The sequence below is a fragment of the Medicago sativa genome, chromosome 7, assembly GCF_051527215.1.
Source record: "Medicago sativa cultivar Bolivia chromosome 7, Bolivia_mono, whole genome shotgun sequence".
NCBI classification, from domain to species: Eukaryota; Viridiplantae; Streptophyta; class Magnoliopsida; order Fabales; family Fabaceae; genus Medicago; species Medicago sativa.
This window is the reverse complement of record NC_140755.1, coordinates 7,414,893-7,441,429: the sequence shown is the minus strand read 5'-3', so window position 1 is coordinate 7,441,429 and position 26,537 is coordinate 7,414,893. Positions and strand designations below refer to the sequence as shown.

The 26,537-nt window shown below is 31.5% G+C and overlaps 3 long non-coding RNA genes and 1 pseudogene across 4 annotated transcripts; all 4 read right to left on the bottom strand.

Annotated features, from left to right (window-relative positions):
• Window positions 1-296: 296 nt before the first annotated feature.
• Window positions 297-1,172, bottom strand: LOC146903922 (uncharacterized). Its single transcript, XR_015019901.1, has 2 exons — window positions 616-1,172; window positions 297-523 (listed from the first exon to the last, which is right to left on the bottom strand). It is a non-coding gene; the product is annotated as an uncharacterized LOC146903922 (long non-coding RNA).
• A 7,280-nt stretch (window positions 1,173-8,452) lies between these two features.
• LOC146903921 (uncharacterized) lies at window positions 8,453-19,105 on the bottom strand (annotated as a pseudogene). Its single transcript, XR_015018354.1, has 13 exons — window positions 18,853-19,105; window positions 17,494-17,831; window positions 16,387-16,906; window positions 14,862-15,951; window positions 14,626-14,777; window positions 14,175-14,223; window positions 13,863-13,986; window positions 12,740-12,808; window positions 12,212-12,294; window positions 11,815-11,950; window positions 10,232-10,507; window positions 10,045-10,150; window positions 8,453-9,073 (listed from the first exon to the last, which is right to left on the bottom strand). The product of XR_015018354.1 is annotated as an uncharacterized LOC146903921 (transcript).
• A 3,702-nt stretch (window positions 19,106-22,807) lies between these two features.
• Window positions 22,808-23,589, bottom strand: LOC146903920 (uncharacterized). Its single transcript, XR_015018353.1, has 3 exons — window positions 23,429-23,589; window positions 23,147-23,239; window positions 22,808-23,017 (listed from the first exon to the last, which is right to left on the bottom strand). It is a non-coding gene; the product is annotated as an uncharacterized LOC146903920 (long non-coding RNA).
• Window positions 23,590-25,197: 1,608 nt separating this feature from the next.
• On the bottom strand, window positions 25,198-25,789 carry LOC146903919 (uncharacterized). Its single transcript, XR_015018352.1, has 2 exons — window positions 25,649-25,789; window positions 25,198-25,556 (listed from the first exon to the last, which is right to left on the bottom strand). It is a non-coding gene; the product is annotated as an uncharacterized LOC146903919 (long non-coding RNA).
• Between the last annotated feature and the right edge of the window lie 748 nt (window positions 25,790-26,537).

Genomic DNA, 26,537 nt, shown 5'->3' with positions numbered 1-26,537 from the left:
ACAACCAAAACTCCATCTAAAATTTTAAGTAACACCTGATACATCACAATATTCCCTCCATCAAATATAACGACATTCTAGCCCGTGCTTGGCACGGGTGTCCATGCTAGTTAACCTAGAAATACATACATTCTATAATATTATATAACCAATTCGTTGGAACAAGCATTTCACTTAATACAATTCATATATCAACCGGTTTTAATCGTTTTAGTTCTCTCACATTATTATTTATAATTTTTCTGATTTTTTTTTATTTCTTTGATAGGGTAAGAAGAACAAAACATCACAAATCATTAGCCGTAAAACAACTTTTGTATTGTATATCGTCCAACACAAATATAATAATGTATATTTACTACATTGGCATTTATAATATATATTAAAGGCTTAAAAAGAAACGAAATTATTTTTGAACTTAACTATTAAATGCAGTAACAATTATTATAAATACACTTTCCAACTTTAGGATCCGAACACAAATAATTTGGACAACCATCGTCAGTATCACATTTACGAGATGCTGTGATATGAATCAAGTATAGAGCAATATTAGCATAAAAGAAAATGAAATATTGTGTATAAGGTTAATAAGAAGCTTAAAAAGGTGCTTACCATCGACATTTATTATAGCAATAAACAGTGAAAGAAAGAGGACCATAACATAAACCAAATTGAAAATTCCGGCCATATTTTACCTCTTTTGTATGTAATAGAAACAAAATGTGTGTTTAACTCATTTATAATGTAAAAACCATCGTACAGTGATTACTTTTTTTTTAATAGAATTGTCACTTGTTACAAGAGATATCATATGTAAAATTAATTTTGTTTTGAGGGAACGTAAAATTAAAATTATCATAACATGTCTGGTAAATATTTCAATATGACATGCTTGACCCTTCATCTCACTAAAGAGATCTAACATACAAATATTGTTGGCAATAAGATTTCGTCCATTTCTTTATGACTTTTCATGATATACAATGGAAAAATAACAAAAGAACAATAATAGTTTTAAGTATTTGAATAATTAATTGTAGAAATAATATACAATTGAGGCGACCATATATTTATAGACAAAATTACGCAATTCGTCCCTTAAATTAATTTTAAAAAACTCTTTCGTCCTTTATCTTTTTTTGTCTCGATTTAGTCCTTTATGTTATATAACGTCAACATAATTATATCTTTTTTTATTAAAAAAATCAAAAAACTAAAAAAAAAAAAAACTAATCAAACTCATAAACAAATCCAAATCTTCATCATAAAACCTAAAAACTCAGAATTCATTGATAAAATCTCAGAAAATGATAAGATATTGACATTTTATAATATAAAGGACTAAATTGAAACAAAAAAAGAGATAAAGAACAAGAATGTTACTTAAAATTAAATTAAGGGACGAATTGTGTAATTTTGCCTATATTTATACATTAATTTTTTTTGGAATAAATTTATTTTAAATTGTTGTATTGCGTGTTAATTGAAATATTATTTGTAATTTGCATATATTTATAACAAAATATATATATACACAACATCCCTCTAAAAAAACAAAAAACACGACACCTTTTTATTTTATAAAATAATGGAAATAACAGTTTTTAAAACTATCCCCACTCTGTAACTCTTTCACCAAACCAACTATATAACCCCTTATTTGTTAACTTTCATATCTTTAGCATTGAGCATTCTTATTTATCTGATAAGAGCAAAGCACATTATCTATTAAAATACATTAGTTATTTCCATGCAAGAAATGAGCTTTATTCTAGAAATTGATTATGGATCATACTAACAAGTGCATTTGGATCTCTATGTTTTTTTAACTAGTGGCATGGAAGCATCTGTTAGCATTCTTCAATGATTATATCCATATGAAATTAAATTATGTTCCTTGTTTGGATGATTTACCATAGAGTTTTGTTACGTAATGAGATATCTGTTAGAGCAAAGTTGATAGAATACAGAGATAAAAGAGTGAAAGAGAAAGAACAGACACAAGTAATTTATATTAGTCCCCCCCATAACACAGTAGTACTCCAGTTCTCATGCACTTTCAAGGGATTTACTATAATCTCACATATTGCAATTTCTCAAGGACACTTCCAAGAGACTTCCAAATGCTCTAGGTCACTACCAAGAGACTTCTAATGCTCAATCACTACTGAAAGAGACTTCCACTGCTCAAGCACAACTGCAAGAGACTTCCAATACTCAAGGACAACTCCAAGAGATTTCTTATGCTTAAGCACTCAAGCAAGATATTTCTATTTGTTTACCATATAAACACATTTGTTATTACACTTTATATACACTTAGTAGTGTAAACTGAACAATGTTGAACAGACTCTCGAGACTTTAGGATTTATAAGATATAAACTTCGATAAAAAAATTCCTAAGTGTTTTTGTGCTGTTGATTTTGATAGAGTAATGACACTGTAAAATAGCAGAGTCTTGTTGATTTTCTTCAGATCTTCAGTTCGTTATATAGGCAGGGATTTGAGAGACGTTGGTGAAGAGTGTCAATGCATTATGAGTTGTTGAGAAGCTTCAAATCAAGGACGTTGGGTCATTGTCTAATATTGATAATTTCGTTGAATTGTCATTAGAAAATCCTTTGTGAAATTAGAAGTATCCCTTCATTCTCTTTGTCCATGAAGTTCTTTGTCTGTTTTTACACGTGGTCAGAAGAAGCCAAAATTTTACTCAGATCCTTGATAGAGACATCTATAGAAGATGACAAATCAGATGTGGAGTATGGATCCATCTGGATCTGCTGAGTCTACATGACTTCCAAGTTTGATGGGGTCTTTTCAGTCTGATGATCTTCACAGAGTCTGATGAGTATATTCTTTAGCTTCTGAGAGGCGTCATTTTCTTCTGATCCAAGATATTCACTTTTGGTTGACCTTTCTTCATATCTTCTATCATACTCTAGTGCTTCTGATGCTCTTTTATATGTTTAATACTATGATGGATAAATTATATATATGATCCTGCACAATTGAACATATATTAGCATATCCAATTGTTCTTCAATAATTTTTATCATCAAAACCTTAAAGGAATTGTGCAATCCAATTTTGTTCCAACAATCTCCCCATTTTTGATGATGACAAACACAAGTATTTGAAAAAATTGTTGTTAATCTAATTAATAGGTAGACTTAAGAGTCAGAAGTTTGTAAGCTCCCCCTAAATCCTAAAGTGAGGTTTGTAAGCACTATTCATTAAAATAATTACAATATATTTAAAAAAGAGTTCTTAATAAACTAAGAAACAGAAATAAAATGAAACCCTAATATTTTGAAATCAGCATCTAAACTTCCATTAATCCTTGAGTCCTATTTTCTCTTCTGCTTGTTCTTCTTAAGTTCATCTAGAGCATCTTAAGACATAACTCAATCTTCATCTTCTTGACAATAGTAGGAAAGGTAACTCCAGAAACCTTCACAACGTTGAATATGACACTGGAAATGTCACTTAGAGTGAGATCTTTACGTCCAAATCCAGTAGCCAGGTCTTCATTGTAGTTCAAGCAACCATCATTTGGCACAAAGGTAACAATTTTCTTCCCATTCCTAATGAGTTGAACCCTAACACCTTTACGAATAGCAGAGTTGGATTGCTAAGTCTTGATATCAAACTTACTCAAACTGGACTGAGTAAGTGTCAGTTCAATCCCCATCTCAGTCTCTTGTTCCTGAATTGCATTCCTTGCAACTTTTTCTTTAGTCCTGAAACTTCTTTCAAAGGTTGCGCAGTGCACTCCATTCAGGGCTTCAGAGACATTCATCCATCCTTGTTTTGCGAACATAATTTTCATATTACACTCAGCCACCGTGTATTTCTTGTGAATTTGTCTCCAGCTTTTTATCTACATGTAAATCAGCCTTGTGTTGCTTAATATCAATATGGAGCACCAAGTTTTTGGTTTGTCTCTAGGTGATTTTGTTTGTTGTGAAAGTTTTCCTTAAAGATATAGTTGGGAATTAACAAGTGAAGGATTTGTAACGCAAAGGGATATTGTATTAGTTTCTTAGAAATTTCTGTCTTATATTTCCCTTTTCAAATGTTGCGGTAACTCATCCAGTTTTGTTACAAATTGGAGTTTTTGGGATTCTATGAGTGCATTAAAGATGAGTCAAAGACTATGCCAAATTGGCCATTCATATTTATGGTTGTTCTGACATGTCTCTTAAGGTTGCATTCGATTGTTTCTTTATTCTTTTTTTTTTTTTGGGTACAATTCTTTATTCTATATTTTATGTGATATCCATATTAAGCACAATCTGAGTATTGATGCTTCACTCAATAGCCATCAGCCATGCTCCTTTGCTTATTTTCTGATATGAATTGTTGAGTCCTCTGATGTGCTAAGTAACCTTTAGCACAACTTGTGTATTGTTGCTTCATTTTGTAGTTGTCAATGTTGTAAATTTTGAAGATATTTCAAAAGTTTAATTACTTTTTCTTTAAATGAGAAATGTGAAAAATATTTTAGTAGAGAAATATTTATTTTATTCTTATTATTATTATTAATAAATAAATATATGACGGTTTGTTATTCTCCCATCTTGCTAACCAAAATTCCTAAAATCTCTCCATGACTCATTAATCTTGTTACTTCCCTTTTATTTTGACTGAGTCATATATTTTGCTTGCAACACGTTTTCTTTCTACTCCAAGTTTAACCGTTACATGCTTGAATAAGTAGCATTTATTTTCTAATTTATCGGTTTCAATTTCAACTTTAATAGGAACTTGTTTTTACGTACATGTATATACAAGATATATATGTGCATTTGAGGAGAGAAAAAAAAAGTTGGTAGTGTATAGAACATGCATATTAGCTTATACTTTTCTTACTTTGTCCTCTAATAACAAATATACTTTACTCTTCTCCCAAATATTGGAATTCTGGGTTGCATCTCTGTGTTTATCAGATACAAGCTGTTCTGTCACCTCTGATGTGATTCACATCACGGAAGAACATGTTATATCCTAGAAGGATATGCGCTTATGAGGCGGATAAATCCTTAAGGACAGTGACTTTGTCACGCCTCATGTTATATAATGGATTACTGTTTGGCAGGTTATCTCCTTTCATTGTTTCGTGTTTGTTTACTTCGATTTCGCCGACGTCAAATCACCGCAATTTCAAGAAAGATAAGTTTAATTGTTATCCCTCTTGTTTATTCTCTTTAATATTTAATTGATGATTTTATTTTAACAATGATTATTATTTATAGAGAAAATTTATTCCTAATTTTTACAACAATCTTAAGGATTTATCTTTTATTAATTGTTGAAACTTGATACTCAAAATTATTTGCTCTCGTGACAGATAAATGGGAAAGGAATTGCTTAGCCTAAAAATGTTAACCGGTCGTCTCTGAAGCCGTGAGAATAGAGAGGGCCGATTTGGATATCAGGCGCAAGGTTCTTAGTGTTGTGATGTTAAATGCAAAGCCTTTCATAACCAGGTCTTTCGATCATTATTTTAATTTTATGCAATCATGGCCCAATGCGTTTTTGTGATGATTCATGCGATATATCTCTGATGATTATACATAGATAAAAAAAATTGTAATTTTGATTATGTAGCTGATGTGTGCATAGCATAAAATATTCTCAATAGGTGTCTGTTTTAATTCTGTACTAGTTTTAATTATTTGGATTGACATGTTCAATTGTATGTGCATGATATTTATTTGTAATCATATGGGTTAGTCTCAATCATTGATCCATATGCTTATATTAATTTGCCAACAGTAGAGGACCGTGAATATAAAAATAAAATCTTTTTATGTGGACGTTGCTTGTGTTTGTAAGGTAGTTATTATTGTTATTGTAAATTAAAAGCTCTAACTTGCGAGGCTTTCATATAATAGATATGGAACATGAGACCAGAATTTAGATTGAGATATATGGACTGATTATGGTTAAGTATGTTTGTGAATTTCTTTGTAGTGAATTTAATTTTTCTATGAAGAAAAGATAATTATTTATTACATGGATGGTCATTATGTTATTGTAAAATTTGTCAGAGTGTGCTTGTTTACCATGTCTTATATTTATCACAATTGGCACTTATAGTGCATATGTTTGATTTTATTGTATAGAACATATACTTTAGCTATTATTAACAAGCATATGAATTGTTACTATAAATCGTCTGTCTCGTTTTATCTCGATGATTTGTAATTGTAAGATGCTTCCTGTCATGGTATTTTATTGCATAACATGAAACTCATACTTATCCTGCTTAAATTGTGCTTATGAATACTTTGATAATGTAGAGAATCATGTGTGTAGTTTTGAGTGTGTGTCATTCTCTTGTGTAAGTTCATAAGGATGTCTCTAAAATACATTTTAATGATAAATTTATGAAAATATATGTTTATGGGGATTTATTTTTTCATTGTTGAAGTATTGTCACTTGAAAATCATTCAAGTAGACCTAAATAGAAATCTACCTATTTCACGCAATGTGGGGGTATTGTCGCCTGAAAGTTTTTCAAGTAGACATGTATAATAAAACTAATCATAAATTTATTTCTCCCTTTGTGAAGATGTTGTTGCTTAGGATTTATCTAAATAGACCTGATGAAGTATACTATGATATTGTTTACAGAATGGATAAACCTTGTATTAAAATAATACATAGATGTCAAATAGATATGAATCCAATGAGAATAAATCTATAAGTAGATTTATCTTATTGATGATCACGTTGTCGTTTAGTAGACAGTGACTGATATTAGTTTATTGTGTAATCCAAGTTTATTTATATAAACTTGATGAAATATGAGGTTAATTGACTTAGAGACGTCTTAGTCAATATTTGTGAATTTAACGGATCCGTATATAAAACCCCTTGGGAAGAAATTTAGGGAAATGAGACTTTGCCACTCGAAAACGACAAGTAATGGGAACCCAACCTTTGTGATTGGAGATCCCATGAAGAAGGTTCAATGGGTAAAAACAAGTAACTTTTAGCACTAAAATAACTTTGTCTCTTTCCTATAGTGTATGATAATGGATGAGATGTGCTAAATAATATAAAATTGATGGGTAAGCTTTAAAGGCTTTTAATGATTACCATAAGCCCTTATGGGTGGTGTGTGGTTGTAGCATACAATAGATGGAATCACCTATATGAGTGTCAAGTGGGGCCGCTTGCATGAGACCATGGCGGGTCTCTAAAGCACTCATGAATACCAGGCACGCGCATGGCCTATTAGCGCACAACAGCGTAACAGTAAGAATTGTGGGGGTGTAATGTGATTGTGAGACCTCTTGCATACAACAAGTGTCTTGGGTTCCATAGCTTGCTAAACCAATTCACTGTGTGTTAAGTCTCATTAGTCTAGGACGGGTTCCATAGCTTGCTACACCGTTCCGATGCATTACATCTACGATGTTTACCCAGAAAATTTCTCTTTGTCCTTTTTCAATTTAATTTTTTAACTTTTAAAATATGTGGGGGATTGTTGTAAATTTTGAAGATATTTCAAAAGTTTAATTACTTTTTCTTTAAATGAGAAATGTGAAAAATATTTTAGTAGAGAAATATTTATTTTATTCTTATTATTATTATTAATAAATAAATATATGCCGGTTTGTTATTCTCCCATCTTGCTAACCAAAATTCCTAAAATCTCTCCATGACTCATTAATCTTGTTACTTCCCTTTTATTATTACTGAGTCATATATATTGCTTGCAACACGTTTTTTTTCTACTCCAAGTTTAACCGTTACATGCTTGAATAAGTAGCATTTATTCCCTAATTTATCGGTTTCAATTTCAACTTTAATAGGAACTTGTTTTTACGTACATGTATATACAAGATATATATGTGCATTTGAGGAGAGAAAAAAAAGTTGGTAGTGTATAGAACATGCATATTAGCTTCTACTTTCACTACTAGAAAACTCAGATTTAGCGACGGCCGGATTCCGTCGCAAAATATGCTAAAATCCGTAGCAAACGACTTTCTGACGGATTTCGCGACGCTTCTAAAATCCGTCGTAAATATGGGGGTCGGAAAAAGTTAGCGAGGGAAAATCAATTCCGTCACTTATTGCGGTGGTCTTCATTCGGTCGCAAACATAAAATTCCCGTCGCTAAACCTCAAATTAATTAGATACTTGTAACCCAGTTTTCCGTCACAAATTACCGACGTAATAAATCTGGAAATTTCCGTCACAAATTTCTGAGGGAAATAACCGTTGCAATTTAGTGAGAGAATACTCCCGTCGCTAAATATCTGGAAATTTGTACAGCGTCCCACTAAAAGCCGACGCTACTACGCAAGGACAATGATTTTGTGACTTTTAGACATTCCATCGCAAATAGCAATTTTTTTTTTTTTTGCCTTAAAATTAATTTAGGAAATATCTCAATTCTTTCTCAAAACACATTTGGAATATAAAAAAAAGTTGATGAAAAATCACAACATAAAATACATTAATATTTAATGAAAAACCTTTTTGGTGTTCACAAGAATCACACTACTTATCTTTTGCATCAAAATATATTGAAATAATTACTAAATAGTATTATAACATTTACTTTAAACTAAAAGTTCTCAAAATAACTACTAATCAAGTTCTCAAAATAATATGATAAATAATCAAGTAAGTGGACCCATATGTTGATCCTAACTCGAAGGATGAGGTCAATATGGAGGTAGATGTGAATGACCTTGTGCAAAAGACTCTGAATTTCTGGAACTACTCTCGGTGCAATCGCGAATCCTCCTGTGACTGCTCTCGAAGCAAACGTGACTCCTCCCGTGATGCACGAATCAACTCCTCATTAGTCTTCAACCGCTCCTTGAGTTCCATGTTTTCAACTGACATTTTAGACATTGCAGTCCTCATATGCTCATATTCAGATGGTGAGATGCCTTCGGATGATCTGAATGAAGAAGATTTGTATTTTCCTGCCTATGCTCCCAAACCATATATGTGTCCTTTCTTGTCGACTCCTCCAACTACGTCTAAGAAGGTGAAGTTGTCTGCCTGATGGTCATTAGACACATCATCCCACTCTGTTTGCTGTGAGTTCATTTCAAAAATCAGTCTTTCATATTCATCCTACAAAATTAGTTCAAAAGAATTCTTACATGCAAAAATATGAAATTAAATTAATTACTACAATTACCTCAATTAAATTCATATATAAACCAACCAATAAAAACTTAAACAAATTAAAACTAGGTTTTAATTAATAACCAAGTTATCATGACTTCTTTCCAAGTGAAGAAACATAAGATTATCATGTTCAGATGTCAGAACCTGATAAACAATAATAAGCATGCATAACATTAAAAACTATAGCACAAAAGCAAACAACATACAACAATATACATGATTAGATAACAAAAAACAATTATAGCACATGATGGCAGAGTTATAGTATAGCAACATGCATCAATACACATGAGGACAATTATAAATACTAATTTTAAAGTACAGTTAAAACTCTATAAATTAATAATGTCGGGACCGGAGAAATTTATTAATTTAGAGAGTTATTAACTTATCGATAAATTAATAATTATTAATTTAAAGAGTTTTTAAGTAATTATACTGTACATACCAAACAAAAAGACAAATTAGTCTATGCCTCTTAGAATTACGTTGCAGCGAACCTTGGGACTCAACGTAAATTAGTAACTACTGTAATCAATAATGACTTTTGAAGTACAGTAAATGTAAACAAGAGGAACAAATGTGTTCAATGTATTCTTAATATATATTTTTTTCAGTTTCTATGAATTATTAATTTATGATTTTCTTGAGACCGAAAATTATAAAGGGATCTCCCGAAAAATTATTATCTTATTATTTTATCGAGTTTTTCAATTTTTTACATTGGCCCAAGTCGGTACCGGACAAATTTATTATTTTAGAGAGTTTATTAATTTACCGAGTATTAAATTAAAGAGTTTCTACTGTATTTTCAATTGTTTTATGTTTATTTAACAAAAGGCTAGAAATGATAATCTTATCGAATTGTAACTTACCGCAACCATCTGAGATTTGGAGAATACCCACTTTGATGGATCACCTTTCATTTTGTGTCTTTTGATACACCTCCCAACAGCTTGGAGTCATGTTTGAGTCAGTTTTCTATAGTACAAAATAAATAGATTAGTATTATTATTAATTTAAATCATTATGATTTACTGCAAATATAATTTGTTTACTTACTAATCTTTTAGAATGCTCGGTTGTTGGAATGGACCCACAAGTGTGCAATGGACTATCAGAGGATCTTCCATTTTGCTTATTAACTTCTTTCGAGTCCTTCCATTTACCATCTTCCCAATTTTGTTCCAATCTTTCAAGCAATTAAACAGGGATCCGTTACCCTTTGTCTATTCCTTTTCGTACCCGATACATTGTATTCTGGTACCTAGTAGATGCCTTATGATGATACGTCTTCTTTATGTCTTGCTCATGCTCAGCAAGCCGCTTATATATCCTCTGCAATACAAGCAATGTAAATAAAATAGGATAAACCGGACATCAAACTAGGAGCTGCAAAGCAGTTGAGGCTGTAGGACTTACGCTGCAAAGATACAATTTTAATCTTGTACCTTCTTTTCAATATTAAATACTAGAGTAATAGACTACATTGCCTCCACGTTTTTTTTGGAGGAATTAGAGGTGGAACTAAATTTTAGTTAAAATCAAAAATATATTCACAAACATAGATATACATTGTTGTATCTGTGACATGTGAACAATTTCATAACAGCAAAGTACATGACTCCTTGAGTGATAAAACTAACATTGAGAATACCGAACATAAGTTGCAGGAAGATCAAATAATAAGAGAGTAATGGAGTATCTTCCTTATCTCTAAGCAAATGACCGGAAAGAGAATATTTGAAAATAAATATTTTCTTACTAAAAAAGTTATTCAAATTCCAAAGAGTTTATTCACAACAAGGTAAATTAAAAATTAGTAACTATATGGAGAATTCCTACTAACCAGCTACCAACAACTAATAGTTGGAGTTACGTTAATATTATTCACATTCTCATGATATGGACTAACAAGTGACTTAATTTTATAATTTCACAATCTAACCATTCATATGGTCCCAAAGTGTTAAAGAAAAAAAGTAGGCTTTTTTTTTTTTTACTAAAATAAAAAGATTTTCAACCAGCAACAAAAAATTTTAACTCAAATTATTGTAGTTTAAGAAACCAAACTGACTAGCGAAATATAAAATTAAAAACTAAAATGGTTGTTTAGTCTATAATAATCCAATCAGTTAAGAAAATACAACATATATAATACACAGTAAATCCTAGTGCTAGCCTAAAGTGCATATGGTCCTAAATTTAAAATTGTTCTATAATCAAAGTTATATATTACAAGGGGGTTAAAGCAGGGTACTCGTAGTAAAGGAATTTATAATTCTCTAATACTGAAGGGACGGTGTCCTGTCGATTTTGGGCACTGACGTTTGTTTTTAGATGATAAAATATCATGCCTTCACTATACTTTATTTTCAATATGAACTACTAGAGTAGTAGAATACCATTCCTTTACATGTTTTTAGAGGAATTTGTCGTGGAACTAAATTTTAGTTAAAATCAAACATATATAGGTAAACATAGATAAACACTGTTATCTCCATATCATATAGATATTTTATAACAACAAATTACATGATGTCTGGAGATAACTTCAACCGACAATTCCAAATAAAAAATGGACTGGGCGACAAATCTAACATCGAGAAGGTTAAACATAAGTTCCAGAAAGAGAAGGACAGTACCTGAAACTCGTTATACCACAAGTTCGCAGGATCCTTGTCATATTTCTTTATCTCTCCATGCCATGCCCAAGTCCCTTGAAACAAACATTTCATAATCTTTGTCATGTCACGTGTGGGTTGAATAGCAGGCGCAAACCTATAAAAACAATATTAAACAAGTAGTAAAGTACAAAATATTTGTAGGTGTTTGAGATATGGGATGATGTGTCGGTTGCCCTTTAGGTTGGGGGAGGTTGGATATTTGAAGATATTTTAGATGTAAGATGGTGTGTAGGTTGCCTTGTAGAGTGGCGTTGTTTGGTATTTGTAGGTTGCCTTGTATAGTGAGGTGGTTGGGTGTATGCAGGCCTAGATGCTTGAAATATGGAAGAATGTGACAAAGTAGTTTTATGCTTACCTCTCTCTCTCTTTTCCCCTAACTTTGTTGATGCCTATACCAAAACCTCTTCCACTGCCCCTTGTGTTATCATTGTCTTCCATCTATATACATATAAAACTAGGTAATTAACTACTGTACATCAAAAAATTAAAAGGCACACACAAAAAGTATATGGGAATTCCTTGAACCCAAGACCACCCATTCTCCCTAATTACTCATTAAAAATAAAAACAAAAACAAAATTAACTATCCAAAATCTGTTCTCCCTGACTACTAATTAAAAAAAAAAATCAACTATCCAAAATCCATATACACTAGTTTGAAGCAAAAAACACAAAGGGGATTAAACTGTAAACGACAGACCAAAAAATCTTCACTAACTAAAACATATAAATCTATAAAATAATCCAAATCACCACCAAATTGACAAAATTTCAGAAATAAAAATCAAAACCTTAACAGATATGTATTCAATTCGTGGATACCCAATTCAGTTTCATAATTTATAGCATAAAAACAAGAGAAGGAGATAAAATAGTTTGGAACCTGCTTGCATCAGCCAAGTGAGATGAGCTTAGTGAGCGATGGGCTTGGCGAAGTGAAGGATTTGAGAACCTGTTTGCGGCAGCAAAGTGAGATGAGCTAAGTGAGCGATGGGCTTGGCGAAGTGAAGATTTGAGAACCTGTTTGCGGCAGCAAAGTAAGATGAGTGATTAGCCGATCGAAGTGAACTGATGAGTGAAGGTTTTGGGAATTAGATTGTTGAAGTGATGATTTAGGGCAAATGAATTTGGGAATTATAGAGGGAAAATTAGATTAGGAACCGAATGGGGGACATGTTTGGAAGTTAGATTGATGAAGGACGAATGAATTTTAGTATATGTTCCAAACCTGATGAGCTATTGCTGAATGATGGGTGAATGAGGAAAGATTTGAGTTTTGTTATGTATCTATTTGTTACAATAATGAATGATGTGAGGGAGAAATTGAGTTTTGTTATTTCTTTTTTATAATAATAATAATAAAATTCTTTCAAAATAAAATAATAATAATAATGATGATGATGATGATGATTATGATGATGATGATGATGATGATGATAATAATAATAATAATCTATCATAGTATATAATTGTGAGCAAGAATGTTCTATTGTTTGTGTTATTGAAAATATAAGAATTTTTATTATATATTTTTAAATAAAGAATTTTTTTATATTTGTTATATTATTGTTAAAAGATTAACGTATTTGTTACATATAATAATGAAACCATCATATCTATTTGGAAAATTCAAGTATGTTAGTGGAAGAAAATGAGAGATTTTTCATAAGAAACTGATATAATAATGAAACCATCATATCTATTTGGAAGATTTTTTTTTCTTATGATTTTCAAGGCGTTTGTTAGTGGAATAAAATGAAAGGTTTAAAATAAATGTTATAACATAGTACTAATTAAAACAAATTGAACCAAATAAGCAATTGTTGGTTTTTTTTTAGATTCTTATTTTGTTTTAAATATGTAACAAACTGGTATAAAAGGGATTATTAATTGAATTAGACTAAAACTAACCCTACAAGCACTGCAACTTAATTCAATGGTCAACAACAATGAGTTCAATGACTAATTAATCAATGCAAAAAGAAGTTTCAAAGATACAAACATACTCATTCCAAATGCCACGGTAGCACAAATTATATTGATCTCATCTTTATTCCATTGCCTTTGAACACAAGCACGTTGATCAGGATCCATGCTCCCATGATAAAATGCACATTTATGCCCACATTCCTAAACAATGAATTCACAAGCCACACAATTAGATGCCACCTTCTCATTTACATAAGACTAAAAGTGCAGGAGGTCACGAGAGTGCAGTCGTGGTTTATTAGATCTCATATCAGATAGAGACAGTGAAACACAAAGTAAATGCGACCTTTTCAGAAGAAAAATCACAGACAGCAGAAGAAAATACCAACCTGTAATTTTTCAGCGACCTTTTCACAGTCCATTCGTGAAATACCTATGCTAAATAAAGATTAGAAAAATAAAAGGTCCACAAACATACATGTACACTGACGAATAAATAGGCACGATGCACATACACATGAACACTGTGATAACATGTACCCCAATAACGTACAAAAATGGAACACAATGTTTCACAATACTTATATTTCCATGATAAAACTTTTCAACTTTCAAAAAGGAATATTGTGATGAAAGCTAGTTGACTCCTATGGCATGACGTTACATCTTATTTTTTCTTTGCAAAACTTGGGTTGTAGTGTTAGAATAGTAACATTTATATTAGAATTTTTAACATTTGAGTATGTAGTCTACTCCATTTTATTTGAGCTGATCAGATTAGAATAATTAGTTACTAATCCGGTTTAAATCGTCCAAACAGCGGTAAATTCAAATACTTACTGTGTAGCATCTTCTTGATGCTTATGCAACTTCTCATAAAACTTGACAGGCAATGACTCCACAACATTGATAGGTGCAGGAATAGATCCAATAAAAGATACATAAGGATGGGAAGATAAAACCACAGATTGCTGGTGAATTTCATCCAGAACCTAATTAAAATATGTACAAAAGATTCAAATTGTATAAATAATATTATTAATCTTGATCAAAATATTAAGCATTAATAAAGTTACCTCAAATAAGGCTTCTGCAAGTACAACAATTCTCGATATGCTAGCTCTAACACCAGTGTCGTCATTTGAATTATTAGTGTCACTGTTTTTGAATCGACACATACAACGAGCACTTCTATGTTGACCAGACAAGATACATGATCTCTCACGTGCAGATTGATTTTCATACTGGCCACCCAACCTCGGAAGAGAACGGACCCGTGACCGTATTCTTCTTCTCTGTTCAAGGAAATTGGACCTATGCTCCAGTAGATCCTGATACCTACTTTATCGCAATCGTGATGTCTCAACGCCGTAGTTTTGATTGCTAAACATGGAGTTAGACAAACTCGATAGAGGATATCTTGATGTAGAAGAACAAACATCACTATAATCCGATGGTGACACTCTTGAATCTGCCTCCAATGTTTGCCTTAGAGTATTCTGAATATCGTCTCTCAGTTCTCTCTCTTGTTGCAGAGGGAAAAAGGTAACGTCAAATAATGTTGATCGACGAAGGACTCTGTCACGAAGTCTACCAACACTTAGTTCGACTAAAATGAACATTCTCTTCAACTTGTTCTCGAGCTCCATTTCTCTGATCTAAATGTAGTGTAGTCTCAGTATGTACTGTCTACGTTTGAATTTTCGGAGAAAATAAGTTTAGGTCCAACTCATCTCTTGCACCAACGCCACCGATGCAAGGCAAACCTGATCCTGAGGCATTTGACCTTATATTAATAGGAGTATCTTCATGATACCGTGTTGTTTCATTTATGTTAATCAAACTGCTACAAGGTCCTGGATGTAGATTATGCTCAACATCATTGTCAAATATTGAGAGTCTTGTAGAAGAAACAAGACAAGGCCTCAATGACCTTGAATCGGTAAATATGCGAACTCTAGAGCTTTTATTACCAGGAGTGATGCCAAATCGAGAAAGGAATCGACTAGTATGACTCAACAAATTAGTTGAAGAAGTGTTAACATAGCTGCAAGTATTGTCACTGTCACTGGATTTAACCTTTCTAAAAGAATTTGATTTCACCTCATCTGAGTCAGATAGATTTCCATTATCAGCATATGTAACATCATTGCCATTTACTTTATTCTGATCACAAACCACATAATGAGTTACAATTAGGACAACATAACAATATCCCAATCAAACAAAATTGTCCTTAATACAAGACAGTCCTATTGAAATGGCACTAATGGTTATTTTACTGCTATCTCTAAGGGGATTTGAACTCTGTCTCTTGAAGTTTCAAGTTCAAATTTTTACCACTACTAGTGGGACGAAGGGAGGAAGAATATTTTTTAAGCAAAGCTTAGTTAATGAAAGCGATCAAACTCGAGACTCCAGATCGATTAGGACTCATGATCTATTCGACCTTATATGAAGCTCATTGACCACTTAAGCTATAAGTAAAACACAACTCCTTTATCCACATTGTACCACATGATAGCGTACCCCATCTATTTTTATACATAGGAAAAAAACAGAAACTCCTTATATAAAAACGAACACAACAAATCAACTTACCAGCATCAATTGAGGCCCACCTGAAGGAGAAGGCATACCAAGGATCTTTTATCCAAGAAAATATATAGATATAGGTTCCTTTTATTTAACAGTGTACTTTTTGAGGTCTTCCAATGTCAATATCCCTCTAGCCTTCTGAACATCTTTAACTAAATTAATGCCAATTATTCCACCATACAAAGCTTGTGGACCAAACTTTGCAATTGCACTTAGAGTTTCTGCTAGTTTCTTATTGTAGAATATTTCATCGGCCTTCAAGAGTTTTCCATGTGGTGCAAAGCCACTACTATGACCAACGTCATTCAATATATTTGACTCTGTTTTTTCATATGCATATGAAGGTATGGTGATAGTTTAAACCCTCTACTAGCAAGAATCAAAATGGCATTACAAGTCTATACCATGGAAGCTTTCCATGTTGTTCCCATGCCTTGTAAAGTCCAGCTAGTTCTCCTCGAACTGCTACTGAGAGGCCACCATTCGCCTTCAAAGTAGTGTTGCACTTGCCACCATACATATCCTGGAAAAAATGGATGTATCATATGGTATTGAAGAGTGATTTCAACAAATTTATTCACTATAGAGTTAAATTTTTCTGAAAAATTAATGAGAAGAGAAAATTTTGAGGTTTGAAATGAAGATAATTAAGGGTCTTTTTACTTCTGGTGTTTCCTGTTTTCATTTCCATTGGTATATAAATATTAGAGAATACATAATGGAAGGTTTTGAAAATGTTGCAAAATAGATTCAACATTTTTGAAAGAATATTATTCTCTGTGGTTAGCTTTCATATTGTCTCTATCACAATTAAAAAGAAAAATTCCTAACCAAATGTCAATTATATCATCCATTTACTAGACTTTTCTTAATAGTTTCCTCTACATGTCCTTTTCATTTCTCTACACCACATGATTTTTCCAAACAAATGTCTGCAAGTATGCAATTTAGACTATAACATAAAGTGTTTTGATTTGTCAACGCGGTCAGCATAACCGCGATTGAGGCTACATCAGATATCATGACATGATCGCTCTTGTCCACGGCCTATATTTAAAATCTTGGAAACTATATGCAAAGGAATAATTATAGTCTGTGATTGAAAGGTACCTTGGGAGCAAGAAGAGGAGCAGTTTCTCTCATATCAAAAGCCTTTGTTGCACCATTAGCTAACCTAAGAAGCATAAAGGCACCACCACCAATACCACTTGAAGCTGAAATAACAACCCTTGAACAAAGAGCAGCAGCCACATCTGCATCCATTGATTGTCCACCTTCATGGATAGCATCCATTCCAATCTTTGAGCATCGACGGTCATCAATTGCAACAGCTCCATGATAAGCAATGATTAATTCGTTTCATCTTTTTGTGAGTCCATTTTTGGCAGGAGCAGAGGCCAAACTGGGAACAACGAGGAAGCATGCGATGACATGTCATAATAACATAACTGCAGCCATATTATAAAGAATTAAGATGTTAATGAATTGTATATTTTCACTGTGTGGTACAAGACCAATTAGATACAGGTTACAACAATAACTTGGTTTGTCAAAAAAAAAAAAAAAACAATAACTTGGCTGATCACAAATTAAAGTCAGCACTAATTTAGAGAGATATTCTCTAATTCAAAGTCAAATATTGTTAGATGAATATCTGCATATATAATAATTGCAGCAATCAGTTCACTGATCTTACACATATTGATATATAAAGGCATCATCAAAATTTGAATTCATCTAACGTGTGCTGGTGTGTTAACATGCTAGTATCCTCTATTGACTACTTTTCTGTTCTAAACAAATTTCAGAACCAAAATAAGTGCTTTAACATTGTGCTTCTAACTCACAGAATGAGGGAAATAATAAAGCAAAACATTAGTTCAAAAGATAAATTAAGCATCTCATTAAAAAAAAGTTCAAGTAAAAAAGCAAAACTGTTCCATAAGGCCAGTCATTGAGGCTCATTGGATTCTGAAGTAATAGAAGAGAGTATAATAAAAAAAATCAAAGGTAGGAATCCAAAAAATAATAGAGTGCTAAAATGTGAAAATAGTCAAGAGATTCTTTTAGAAGGGATATTGTCTTCAATCCTAAACAATTGAATTTGTTGATAATATTGATACAAACAAAGTTACATTTATAAAATGTTACTAATACCAACAATGACAGTACCAATAACAACCGGAATAAATTTTTATATGGAACAAATTACCCTTTAACTAACCACACTATACTATCATCACCAAAACAAAAGTATTATTAATAGGAAAAAGACAAATGGGAAATTTTGAATATAATGGACTAACAAACATAACTAGGAAGCAACATCGTCAATTCCAAAAATGTCACATTTCTAAGACATTAAAAATTACAGTTCATTCTAAAGTGAAGGTAAAGTTTGCAACTTTATCCAAAATGCTGAAAACCCAACAAGTAAAAAATGCATTTTGATAGAAGAAAAGTACATACATTAGCAAGTAGAGCACAAGAAGTGTCAATGGTAATTGGATCCACCATTGATTTTCTTATTGAGAATGAACCACATGCATATGTTACTGCAACAACAACTTTCCTTGCTAATTCTCTTGGCTTTGATGTTCCTCTTCTTCCTCCACCTTCCCTCATTCTCTCTCTCTCTCTCTTATTTTTTGTGTTAAGCTTGTCGTGTGGCCCTCTGAGCCTGAGGAGTGCGAGAGGCTTTTGTAATTGTAGAGAGAGAGAGGAAGGGGTTCTTTGTTTGAAGATTCGTTTTTCAGGAGAATAAAAGAAAGGCCAAGGCTTCGGTGAGCAAGCTAATGAAGTCCCTTACCGTAAGAGACCTTCATTATACCACAAGATATATTACTTTTTAATTGGATGTCCAAGATTAAAGAAAGGCAACCTTTTGCAACAGTGCTACATTGGTTTTAGCATATTATAAGGTTATTATTAGATGAATATTTCAAATATTGGATTTTTTTTTCTTTTTTGGTAATAAAAGGAATGAATATGTTTTTGTATTTCACTTAGTAAAGATTCGAAAACGTTGTGGGGGAAATTGCAACCCAGAAATGAAAATGTAACACTTAATTCTTTATAGATTTTTTTTTCTTTTTTCTTTTCAAGTTTCATAATTAATAAAAATAATAATTTCTACATCCCCATGAGTTTAACTCAGTTGGTAAGGATATTGCATATTATATGCAGGGGACCGGGTCCAAACACCGGACATTCCACCTCTCCACATTTTAATGTGTGGGCTCTAGCCACTACGTTATTTGACAAAAAAAAATATCAATTAATTTATTGCGTTCACATATTATTTTTTCAGTATACATTACTTTACTACAAGAGATATTCCCTAAATAAAATTACTACAAGAGATATTTAATGAGAAACTTAATATGAATTTGTTATATTTTAAAAATAATTGTGTGATCTTTTCTTTTGAAAAAATATTAATAAGTATTTGTTATATTAATTTTTTTTTCTGTTATGTTCGAATTTAGCATTGGACATGCAACCATGTTAAAACTCTTAGGGAGTGTTTGACCCCAGTTGGGTCCCACAATACTCGAGGGATTAGTTTATGCAAGTTATGCAAGGATGATACCTGGTTTACACAAAAAAATAAGTTGTTGTGGGAGAATCTATTATCTTAATTATGAAATTCAACAACTATCAAGAACACAATTTTGTTTCATTTTAATCATTTGACACCACATCATATTTTTACCCTTTTTTTTGGACAAGAAATTATATTTAAAGAAAAGATGAAAATAATTGTCAAAAGATTGTGGTAACTTTATTAAAAAAATATTTTTTTTTATATAGTCATATCTAAACAAACAATATTGTTTTAAATTTTAATAAAAAAATAAACTCCCATTAAAATAGAATTATCCCACTATAACAATAACAATGTTTTTTTGTTTGTTTTAAGTGATAAATAAGATTTCTGTTAAATAATAAATTTAAAACAATATTTCTATTTTTAACGGGATCCTATTTTTTTTATGTGAAATTCTGTTAAAATAGACACATCAGATAATAACCTTGTTTCATTAAATACTGCGAATAAATAACATTTCTGTTTTCTGTATAAAAAAAAAATATAACATTTGTGTTTATTATAAAATTGGGTTTCATTTCAGGCATTTGTTAGTGGAAGAAGAAAATGAAAGGTTTTTAAAAAAAAAAAAAAAAAAAAAAACTTCTTTCAAAAAAAAAAAAAAAAAAAACTGTTATAACTTACTACTAATAAAAATAAATTGAAAAAAATAACAATAGAGGCAGCATGGCGTGTTGGTAATTTGCTCATTCTGTCAATGAATGGTTGCGGGTTCAAGTCTCAGCTAGGCCAAAATTTAAAACTATTTTACACTTTTGAATGATTAATAAAAGAAGGCGAAATCCCTTTGTGACGGAATACAAGTAGGTCACTAAGCTTTAGGGGAATCTTCGACGGAATATGTGACGGAATAATTAGAGATGGAATAAAACCGTCGCTAAATCCCTCACAAAACTTGGTAATCCCACATTTCTTACGGAATTATGACGGATAACTAGCGAGGACACAAACCCTCGCAAAATCCGTCGCTAATGACATCTTAAAAGTATCCCTCAGAAAATCCGTCACAGTTTGCGACGGAATTTATACCCTCACAAATTTCCGTCGCTAAAACTGAATTTTCTAGTAGTGTTTTCTTACTTTGTCCTCTAATAACAAATATACTTTACTCTTCTCCCAAATATTGGAATTCTGGGTTGCATCTCCTGTGTTTATCAGATTCAAGCTGTTCTGTCATCTCTGATGTGATTCACATCACGGAAGAACATGTTGTATCCTGGAAGGATATGCGCTTATGAGGCGGATAAATCCTTAAGGACAGTGACTTTGTCACGCCTCATGTTATATAATGGATTAATGTTTGGCAGGTTATCTCCTTTCATTGTTTCGTGTATGTTTACTTCGATTTCGCCGACGTTAAATCACCGCAATTTCAAGAAAGTTTAATTGTTATCCCTCTTGTTTATTCTCTTTAATAGTTAATTGATGATTTTATTTTAACAATGATTATTATTTATAGAGAAAATTTACTCCTAATTTTTACAACAGTCAAGACCTTCTAACATTCATTTTTTCTTCTTCTTAGCTTCTACCCTATCGTGGTTAAGAATACTTCCGTTTGTTGGCAGTATTTGATGTTAGCTTCTGTTAAGTGGTTAAACCTTGAGTTGTGACTTCTTAACGGTTAAGCATTTCTCTATATGGTTTTCTTTTATTAGTTTTCTGATAGAGTTTGGACATTGTTTGGATTTGGTTTTGTGGTGCATTTCGTACTCCTATAATTAATGTGTTGGAGGAGTTATATGGACAAAGTTTTCTACCGATGTTAGCCTTTGGAGTCTGTGAGTGCTAAATTTCCCGTGCATGCACCATTGGTATCTTCCTGTTCTTGAGTGGCTATTCATACTTGCTGGAAGTTTGTTTTGCTCCTATGCATTTGAAGTATTATTGAGGTTATGCATTTGCTGGAAAGTTGTTTTGGTTAGTAGTTTGTCTACAGGTTGTTTGATGTGATCTTTGTGTTAATGATCCTTTTGGTTGCATTATGCAAGTGGCAACATCGATTGTAGAAAATTTTTGGTTGAAACTCCCTACCCTTCAGTGTCCCTTGTACGAAGATTGAAGAGAAAATTTTGTTTCCTGATCTTCTTTATTGGAGATACAATGCTTACTAGCTTCATATTTGTTTTGTGGAAAGCCTCAGTTTGATGATTTGATTGACTTCATTCGGGTCATTGTTGAAGGCTTTCTCTTATGGTTTGCAGATTTGTATCAGTTACATTTTCCTCTGTTTGGTATTATCTTTGTAATACAAACTCAAACTAAGAGTTCTCTTACCTTAAGTTTGAGGGAGTGTTGAAATATAGGTAGTTATACTCGTTTTAGAGTTAGTTAGGGTACTAGTTTAGTCATTATATTAATTAGTCACAAAGTTGACTCATTTATATCTCTCTTTCATTTTTGTATATATCATTTCAACTATCATCAATACAATAACTTTGTAAGATTTTACTTTCTATTTACATGGATGCCATATTTCTCAACATTCTCCTATCAATAACATTTTTTATCGTGGACTTGTTTCATCATGTCCATTGATATTATATACAATTTTCAAGTCATTGGATTCGTTGTGTTCTCATTGAGACCAAATTCATACGATTGATTAGGAAATTTAAGAAATTTGCAGGTATGTTTAGGGAAGAAACTTGAATCTTAAAAATCCTATAACTTAATGTTTGATATTATTTCATTATAAATAGTATTTGACTTATTTAAATATTGTTAATAAATCATAAGACATACATCATTAAAATGTTCATGTGAACTCCCATTAGCCACATATATTGGAATTTAAAATCATGGGAAAAAGTGTGGACCAAAAATCTTTTGAGAAATTATATTTGAATAACAAATTTAATGGAGTTAAAAGCGTATTTAACCTAGATACATACATAAATTCTATAATATTATATATTATAAATGCTGATGTAGTAAATATATATTATTTTATTTGTGATGGACGATATACAATCCAAAAGTTGTTTTACGGCTAATGATTTGCGTTGTTTTGTTCTTCTTACCCTATCAAAGAAATCAAAAGATCATAAAAAATATAAATAATAATGCGAGAGAAGTAATAAGATTAACACCATTTGATATATGAATAGTATTAAAGGCTTAAAAAGAAACAAAATTATTTTTGAACTTAACTATTAATGCAGTAACAAATATTATAAATACACTTTCCAACTTTAGGATCCGAACACATATAATTTGGACAATTATCGTCAGTGTCGCATTTTCCTTCAAAAAAAAAGAATCATCAGTGTCACATTTACGAAATTCTGGGATATGAAACAAGTATAGAGCAATATTAGTATAAAGTATAAAAGAAAATGAAATATTCTGTCCAAAAACAAATGAAATATTGAATATAAAGTTAATAAGAAATTTAAAACGGTCTTCCAAAAAGAAATTTAAAAAGGTGCTTACCATCGACGTTTGTTAGAACAATAAACAATGAAAGAAAGAGGACCATAACACAAACTAAATTGAAAATTCCTGCCATATTTTACTTCTTTTGTATGTAATAGAATAAAAATGTGTGTTTGACTTATTTATAAGGTAAAAATCAACGTACACTGCTTACGTTTTTTTTTATAAAGAATTGTCACTTGTTAGAAGAAACCATATGTAAAATTAAAATTATCATAACATGACCTGTAAATATTTTAATATGCCATGATTGACCCTTCATGTTACTAAAGTGATGTAACATACCAATATTGTTGGAAATAAGATTTAGTTCATTTTTTTTATGACTTTTCATGATAGACAATGGAAAAATGACAAAAGAACAATAATAATTTTAAACAATTGAATAATAAGTTTTAGATTAAATGGATGAAAGATTGCATTTGTACAAATAATTTGTTAGTTCTGGTGGCTAGATGTCCTACGGAAAAAGTATCGATAAAGAGACCTAAAGCAAGGAGACCCCTTGCTCCTTTATTATTTCTCTTGTTTTGGGGGTCTCACGAAGTCAACATGTAGGATGCACATGCTCAAAGGCTATGTGATGAGAGATGGGTGTATGAAGGTATCCCACCTTCAGTATGTGGATGATACCTTGTGAATTTAGGAGGAAAATATTGAGAATTTGTGGGATGCGTTGAAGGCTATTATGAGAGACTTCGAAAAAGCACTTGGATTTAAAGTAAATTTTGTAAAAAGATGTCTTATGCGTATAAATGTCACATAATCATTATTAGAGGTGGGGTCAGACTTCCTAAGTTTTAGTCGTAAAATGATGTCATTTAAGTATTTCGGATCACCAATGTGAGCTAAGCCTAAGAAGCTTTCAACATGAAAACTTTCCTCCACTTCACCCAACAAATTTTCCTACCTCCCCGCACTACCCCTCCCAATTTCAATGTGTTTGTTTCTCCCACTTGTGTATTGTTTGTAATTTTGTGGCTTTATTAATTAAATATTTGCAGATTCAACAAAAAAAAAAGTTATTCTCCTATCAATAACATTTTTTTATCGTGGACTTGTTTCATCACGCCCATTGCTATTATATATATAGAGTTTTTAAGTCATTGCATTCCTTGTGTTCTTATATTGAGACCAAGTTCATGCGATTGATTAGGGAATTTAAGAAATTTGTATATATTTTTAGGGAAGAAACTTGAATCTTAAAAATACTTTAGCTCAATGTTTGATATTATTTAGTTATAAATAGTATTTGAATTATTTAAAATTGTTAATAAATCATAAAACGTCAATATCATTAAAAATGTTCATGTGGACTCCCATTAGCCACATATGTTGGAATTTACCATCATAGGCAAAAGTGTTGACACTAAATCTTTTGAGAACTAAGATTCGAACAAAGAATTTGTTGAGTTAAAAGCATATTAACCTTCCTAAAAAAAAAAAGAAGCATATTAACCTAGATACATACATTCTATAATATTATACATTATAAATGCTAATGTGTAAATATACATTATTTTATTGTGTTGGATAATATACAATACAAAAGTTGTTTTTACGGCTAATGATTTGTGTTGTTTTGGTCTTTTTACCCAATCAAAGAAAGATCAGAAAAATATAAATAATAATGTGAGAGAAGTAATAAGATTAACACCGGTTGATGTATGAATAGTATTAAAGGCTTCAAAAAAAAGAAATGAAATTATTTTTGAACTTAATTAACTGTTAAATGCATGTAACAACTCAGTAATTCAACACAGATGTAGAAGTGAAGTACTCAAGTTTTATTCAATAAACTTTGGATTAAAACAGTACAATGAAGATAATGTAGTACAATTTGTTAGAGTGATTCCAATCATTTTTCTTGACACTTTTTGTGCTAATCATTTCTTCCTTTTATAGAGGGTTCAAAGAATATTTTCTCCTAGCTTTATTCCCTTGATTGTTGGATCAATTGACACATGTCTATTTTCTCTAACCACTTTGTTGATTCCACTTTGATGACTTAGCTTTTCGTCTATTGTTATCATAACAATACAGTGACAATAATCATAAATACACTTTCCAACTGTAGGATGTGCACACAAATAATCTCGACAATCATCGTCAGTGTCGCATTTAACTGTGATATGAAACAAGTAAGAGCAATATTAGTATAAAAAGTAAATGAAATATTGTGCATAAGGTTAATATGAAATTTCAAAAAGTGCTTACCATCTCCGTTTGTTAGAATAATAAACAATGAAAGAAAGAGGACCATAACATAAATCATATTGAAAATTCCGGCCATATTTTACCTCTTTTGAATGTAATAGAAACAAAATGTGTGTTTGACTAATTTATAATGTAAAAATCATCGTACACTGCTTACTTTAAAAAAAAAAAAATTGTCTGTTGTTACAAGAAACCATATGTTAAATTAAAATTATCATAACATGTCCTGTAAATATTTCAATATGCCATGCTTGACCCTTCATGTTACTAAAGTGATATACATACAAATATTGTTCGCAATAAGATTTAGTCCATTTTTTTTTTCATGACTTTTCATGATAGACAATGGAAAAATGATAAAAGAACAATAATAAAACAGAATAAGATTGAAATTGTAGTGCTTTGATGTCTATTTATAAGGGGTTGATGCCTCCCTTGAGAATGAAGTTAACTCTATTTAAATATCTTCTAAATTTAAATGAAAATCCTTCGAACAAAAAAATTGTTCGTTGACACGATAACTAGGATGAGATAATGAGTCACTTAATATACAAAAAATGAGGCTTGCGGAATTATCATTTATCAACATTGGATCAAGGACCATAACACTTAGTTCTTACGGGGTCATCTTGACTCGACTTGATTCATTCATAATGAACATGATTTACATAAACAAATTGAAACCAAGTATCCAATATGGATTGAATCATGAGGGTGAAATCAAAAAGCTATAGAGAAGTAGGTGACAATGAAATGTGAAGATTGAAGAAGAGGGTACCAACTGCTGGTTTGTGCAATGCCACTCGATTGATAATCACAAAGATGGGGAGATATGTACTTGATGGCAGGGTAATCACTGGAAGCAACGTTGGGGAAAAGGTTTACATGC